The following is a 7,407-nucleotide window of genomic DNA, read 5'->3' on the forward strand; positions in this document are numbered from 1 at the left end:
AGGAGGGGCATCGGGGCAGGGCGCCACCGTATGTGGTTGGGGGTCCGCGTCACCAGCTGTGGGTAGGGTTTCACACCACCAGATGAGGGTGGGCTTCGCGCTGCCGGCACGTGGGGTGCACCTGGAGACTTTTGCTTGATAGGTGTTTGTGATAATGATTGTATAGAGGCAAAGACTTATAATTATGTTGTTCTTAATACATGTGAATGGGTTTTTTGATAATGTCTATAGGGGTAAAATGATTCATGTGCGTAACATGATGGTGTGCCAAATCTGTAAATTTGACAATGCAAACAACTTGTTATCTGGATTGTCATCCGGGCTCCACTTGAAGGAGGGATTCAAAGAATCAATAGTAATAACCTTTAACTTTAGCATACAATTGTAAACATATCTGTATTTCTTTTATTGTCTTTACATTAATTATTTACTGCAATTTTTCTATATTGTTGCATAGTGTATCCCATGCAACGTAAGGATGGAGTTCGATGATGCAAGATGTGGCACTGTGCTCTTTGAGGATAACGAGGAGCATTCATTCAAAGTTGAAGTGCACAAAGAACAAGAAAGGGACCTCGTATGCGATGATGGATGGGAGAAGTACATTACAGGATGAACTCATCAGAGGAGAGTATATATGTTTTTAGTTGAAGGAAGCGGTCCCCGGGTTAAGGATTTTTATATCAGCAGCCTTACTGAGGGTGATCCATTTGATTCTCCCAATTTCTCTCCAAGAATGAAGAAGCTTACAGAGAATGAGACCAGCAATCTCGGGGAGATCCTACCACCCACCGAGAACTTCCTGGGGGTGCCCTTTGTGCACCATTTGACTAAGACAAACATCGTCACACACATCATGGTATGATTTTAGTATTCTGTTCTTTTTTCTCTAACACTGTGGATATATCTAATTGCTATTTTTTTTGCTTTTAATCCAAAGGGGTCTTAAAAATTACATCTTCTTTGAAGGTGATTTCCGCTCTGAACATCCCGTTGTATGCCTTGGAGTAGGGCCCGTCACAACTGTTAGTACAAGACAGACAAAGAGGGGCGCATATCCTTCAATGAGTCCGGCTGTGAGGAGTTTCTCACATGAAAGAGACTGAGGGTTAGCATACCTGTGTCAATCACACTACGAAACAACGGCCACAAGACTTGCAGATGATGGTTGTCTTTGACCTAATTTAGAAACAGGCAGCAGGACAGGAATAAGGCAATGAAGTGGTTGCTAGTTTCTTAAGATGAATGATACATTGTTATTTTTGTTTGCATTCTAGTGGAACAAATATGGAGCATAGATGACTGCTTTGAAAATGGATAAAGATTGGTTCAACTATGTTAATAATTATTTGAGTATTTCACTCTTTACAAGTCATGTGTACAAACACTGCCACGACAACAATATTTTTTGGCCTGGATGCGCTACCAGTGGTGCTTTGGTCTGCTCGCAATTGCTACTATCACCTAGCAGCGGCGGACGCCCTTCTCACCATTGATGACCTATTAGCATCGGTGTGGGGTCAGTGGTGGACGCCCTCCACAACAAAGCCCAATATTGTTGAGTGCGGGCTTTTGGTGGCCGCGCTACAGGCAGGCCGGTATCCTGTGCGTCTGCTTGGGCCTGGGGATTCGGAACCCGTCAATTCGTGGCAGTGCTGTGGCAGGCCTAGTGAAGAGAATACAGTCCGTGATACGCCTATCTGCCGCACAGGCGTATTGTTCCACCCATTTCTTTTACCTGTTCGCACGCCTAGAAAAGACGACGTGTCCTGCACCAGAAAGGCTGGCCCATGTCCGTGACCTTATCCCTAACTCGTGAACAAGCCGTCGCCGCACACCTGCTCTGCCCCTCCGTCTCTCTCTCTCTCTCTCTCTCTCTCTCTCTCTCTCTCAAATCCGACGGCGGCACTGGTTTCTCTCCGGCGAGCATCTCCCTGGCCCCTTGTCAGATTCCAAGTTAACTGACGAAGTGTAAGTTCAGATATCGCTTCAGTCATATGGGAGATCCAACGGCTAGCGCGATCTTGCCTGATCCAACGGCTCTGACAGACCCTGTAGCTTTCTACCCGTGGCTGCTCCTTTACTGTTTACTGTAACTGTCGGTGCTGTAACTTTCAGTTGTAAGTGACTATATAAACCCACGCCCAGCCGCGTGCGGAGTAATGAAAAATCATATCAGAAATACCTAGCTACTTTCCCTTCTGTTCTTAGTTTTAGTAGTTATAGTAGATAAATTCCCCACTGATCGAGGGTACTCCACATCGGGAGTCAGTTCGAGCTGTAGATCCATGTTGGGATCTGACAATTGGTATCAGTAGCCATCGATCCTCGGCGGTGATCTGGTTCGTGGAGGCGTAGGCGGCGGTAGACAAATTCGGGCGCAGATCTGTAGCTTGAGATGCGGTTGCTGGGCTCAATGTTACAGCAGTAAAATCCCGTGATCCAGGCAGGTTCGTGCGCCAAGGGAGGCGCATCAACGGGCAGCGGCAGCGGGCTGTGACAAGGAAGGGTTCCGGACCTGTTCCGTGGTAAAATTCTGGACCTTTCTTGCAGTTCGATGGTGAAATCGAAGACCCAAGAAGAGAAGGCGGACGCTCAAGAGGTGGCCGCCATGAAGCTCGATCTGGATCAAGTCGGGGCAAGGACAGAGGAAATCAGTAGCAAGGTGGATGGGATGCAAGAGCAAGTCACTGCCCTGAATGAAACCATGAAAAGAATGGAATCATTGCTGAAGGAAAATCGGACGCCTAGCACTCCACCAAGAACCGGTGAAGGAGGAAGGGAAACAGAAGCAGGACAGAAACCCCAAACCCAACCCAACCCAGATCAGGCAGAAACGGTGTTGTGGCACACAGAGCCACCACACTGGAGAAGACGACCAGATCAAACAAGGGATGCTGTCAGGTATGAGCCCCTGGAGTCACTACAGGAGTTGCAGGCACATATGGAGGAAGCGCCTGAATACTGGGAGCAGGAGACATCACAATGGGAGCAACCTCAGGCTTACCACATGCCACAGATGCCTCACACGCCACCAAATGCATACCAGGAGCAGTACCCCCCTTGGACTATGAACCAACAATCCCAATACCCCCATAACCCACCCTTTTTCCCACAACACCCACCCCAAATACCCAGCAATTACCCAAACCATTTCTACACAACATCCCTATACCCTGCAACCCAAGGACAACCACAGTATCCATATCAGCAACACAACCAACCACATAACTACCCACCTTGTAATCAGCCACCACCTCCTTATACACACCCTCAACCTCCACCACATCATACCCCGCCCCAACCTTGTTATCCCCCACCACCCCAGCAACCACAATTCCAACAACAAGTGCATGCTCCATATCGGCAGCCACAATTCCAACAACAAGTGCCTGCCCCATATCAACAGCCACAACACCACCAGCAGATACCTGCTCAAAATGCATACAACCAGAGAGGAGGGGGGGGGGGGTTTCCCAACAGAGAGGACATGCCTCTCGGATTTGATAAAGAGGCCCAATTCTATAAATCAATTGCTAAAGCACCAAAAATGGATTTTCCAAGATTTGATGGCTCAAACCCCCAGGAGTGGTTGAGGCTCACCGAAAAATATTTCTCCATGGTGTTCATACCTGAAAATGCAAAGTTTGACTATGCCCAAATGTACGTCACAGGAAAGCTGACACCTGGCTTAGAAATTCAGGTATCCTGCAATCCAATCCCACCTGGGACTCCTTTTGCAAAGCCCTGTGCAAAAGGTTCTCAACCACCAGTTCATATGAGGCAGTAGCAAACTTCAACTCAATCAGACAAGGCTCTAGCTCTGTCACAGAATACACTGACAGATTCGAAGAGAAAATGGCTTGTTATAAAAAAGAAAATCCTGACGTCAATGAGCAATACTATGTCAAGTGTTACATCAATGGACTAAGGTAAGAAATCAAGCATTATCTGAAGCCATTCAAGCCAGCCACACTATATGATGCAGTGGAGACTGCTAGAGATATGGAGTTGGGAGCTAATGCAGCACAAGGGAAAAGATATCAAACCTCTGGGTTTTCCCAGAGAAGCACAACAAATAATACTTACCTGTCCAAGCCCAGATTGCCAGAAAATGTGCCTAACAAACTACCAGATAAAACTGGGACTAGACCAGAGGCTAGATATAAAGAACCGGGACAGTGCAGATATTGTGGACAAAGATGGTTCCTGGGACATAAATGTGCCCAATATAAAACATTGAACTTACTGGCAGCGGAGGAAGAAGTACAAACTGACTGGGAAGAGCAATTGCAGAACACAGACAACCCCAATAACACTGAGCAACCAGCCACTTCTCCTACTGAGGAAGAACAACTTATGCTCATTTCCATGCAAGCTATCAAAGGAAAAAGCACAGCGGCCACATTCACCTTATGGGTCAATATTGGTGGAAAAAGAGCCTTGGCCCTAGTAGACTCTGGGAGCACCAACACCTTTATTGACATGTCGTTCGCAACCAAAACAAATTGCACCATAACAAAGAACAATTTACAACCAGTACACATAGCTGGAGGAGGAAAATTGCAAACTGGAGCCCACATACCTGCTGCTTGTTACAACATCCAAAACCATCAGTTCGCCAATGATTTCAAACTCCTCCCTCTCAAGGGATATGATATCATCCTAGGATGTGATTGGTTGTTGGAGCACAGCCCGATATCTCTGGACTTCGATGAAAGATTAATGACCATCAACTAGAAGAGGAAAAAGTCTGTCACACTCCAAGACAACACATTTGCAAAAGGAATTCCACCAATTACAGTGTCCAAGTTGATGTCCATTCAATCCAAGATCACAGAAGGATACCTTCTATTTCCTATGTCTAAAACAGCTGACACTGACACTGTGGTTCACCCTGAAATACAGCAAGTGTTGGAAGAATTTCAGGATGTATTTGAGACACCTACAGGGTTGCCACCAGAGAGGGAATTTGACCATGCAATCCCCCTAAAGCAAGGTTCTGAACCCCCTAATCTTAGACCCTACAGAGTGCCCCACCAGCAAAAAGAAGAGATGGAGCAGCAAATTAAGAAATTGCTGGAGGCTTCCATAATCCGACCTAGTGATAGCCCGTATGCAGCGCCAGCACTGCTTGTTAAAAAGAAAGATGGCACCTGGAGGTTATGCACTGATTTTAGAAAATTAAATGACCAGACCACCAAGAATAAATTTCCAATACCCATTATTGAAGACTTGCTAGATGAGCTGCATGGGGCCAGTTTTTTTCACAAAGTTGGATCTGAGATCTGGATATTACCAAATAAGGATGATGAATGAAGATATCCATAAAACTGCTTTCACTACTTACCTGGGCCATTTTGAGTACTTGGTTATGCCTTTTGGCTTAACAAATGCACCAGCAACCTTTCAGGCACTCATGAATTTCATTTTCAAAAGGCACATCAGGAAATTTATCTTGGTATTCTTTGATGATATATTAGTCTACAGCAAAACTCTCAAAGAGCATATCCAACACCTCAGAGAAACACTTCAAATTCTCAGAGAGCAGCAACTTTATGCTAAGATGAGCAAGTGTGTATTTGCTGCCCCCCAGGTGGAATACTTGGGCCATATAATATCTTCAGAAGGAGTTGCCACAGACCCAAATAAAATTCTCACTGTCAAGACCTGGCCCTTGCCAAAAACCATCACACAGCTGAGGAGTTTTTTGGGAATGGTGGTTATTACAGAAGGTTTGTGCCCAACTTTGGTCTCATATGTAGGCCATTACATGATATGCTAAAAAAGAACTCTTTCAACTGGACTGAAGAGCAAACAGCAGCATTTAACATGCTTAAACACAAACTGACTTCTGCACCAGTGTTGGCACTTCCTAATTTCAAAGACAAGTTTGTCTTAGAAACCGATGCAAGTGGGCAGGGAATAGGAGCAGTGCTAATGCAAAGTGGTAGACCACTTGCATATTTCAGCAAAACTCTGGGAGTTAAAGCCGCTGCTATGTCTACTTATGAGAAGGAAGCTCTAGCAATTCTGGAGGCCTTAAAGAAGTGGAGACACTACTTCCATGGCATGGAATTAATTAGCAAGACTGATCAGAAAAGCCTCAAGTTCATTACTGAGCAGAAAGTTTCCGAGGGACTCCAGCACAAACTATTACTCAAACTCTTGGAATTTAACTATTCCATAGAATACAAGAAAGGGAGAGAAAACAAAGTTGCGGATGCCCTGAGTGGGAAGGATAATTCACTCATGGCAATTACAACTTTCACCCCCCTTTGGATTGAGGCGGTGGAAAAGAGCTATGAGCAAGATGACCATTGCAAACAACTCCTGCAGCAACTCACTATTGCACCTGATCCAAATTCCAAATACACCTTATCAGGAGGAATATTGAGATACAAAGGGAGAATTTATATTGGCAAAGAGGATCATGTCAGGCAGCAAATCATCAATTCATTCCACACATCTGCTATAGGTGGTCACTCTGGTATGGTGGCTAACTATCAGAGGATAAAAAGGATATTCTACTGGCCTGGAATGAAAAAGGAGGTCCATAAATTCATTTCTGAATGTGCAATATGCCAACGAGCCAAGGCAGAACACTGCCACTACCCAGGCCTATTAGAGCCACTGCCTCTCCCAACACAAGCTTGGACAGATATCACAATGGACTTTATTGAAGGATTGCCCAAATCCCAAGGGAAGGAAGTTATTCTGGTGGTAGTGGGCAGGTACACCAAATATGCTCACTTCATAGCATTATCACACCCATATACTGTTCACACTATGGCACAAGCCTTTGTGGACACTGTGTTCAGGTTACATGGAACTCCTGTCAGCATTATCACTGATCGGGACAAATTTTTTACAAGCAATATGTGGCAAGGAATCTTTAAAGCTATGAAAATTGAGTTGAAGATGAGCACTGCACATCACCCCCAAACAGATGGACAATCGGAAAGGGTGAATCAATGTCTCGAGTCATACTTACGATGTATGGCATTTCAAGAACCAAAGAAATGGGCAGCCTGGCTTCCACTAGCTGAATGGTGGTATAACACCTCTTACCATACTGCAACAAGAGAAACACCATTCAAAGCTCTCTATGGCTATGATCCACCTATGATCAGTGAAGTGGCTATCCCCGGCCCGTCTGATGCTCAAGCAAAAGATTTCCTAAGTGACAAACAGAACACCCTGCGCCAGCTCAAGCACAACTTACAACAAGCCCAAGAGAGGATGAAGAAATATGCTGATATCAACAGATCTGAGAGAAAATTCAAAGTGGGGGACATGGTCTACTTACGAATGCAACCGTATAGAATGGCTTCTTTTGGACTCAGGCAAGTCATTAAACTCACAACCAAGTTCTATGGGCCATTCCGAGTGATGAAAAAAATTGGG

Source organism: Triticum dicoccoides, chromosome 4B (genome assembly GCF_002162155.2).
Source record: "Triticum dicoccoides isolate Atlit2015 ecotype Zavitan chromosome 4B, WEW_v2.0, whole genome shotgun sequence".
NCBI lineage: Eukaryota > Viridiplantae > Streptophyta > Magnoliopsida > Poales > Poaceae > Triticum > Triticum dicoccoides.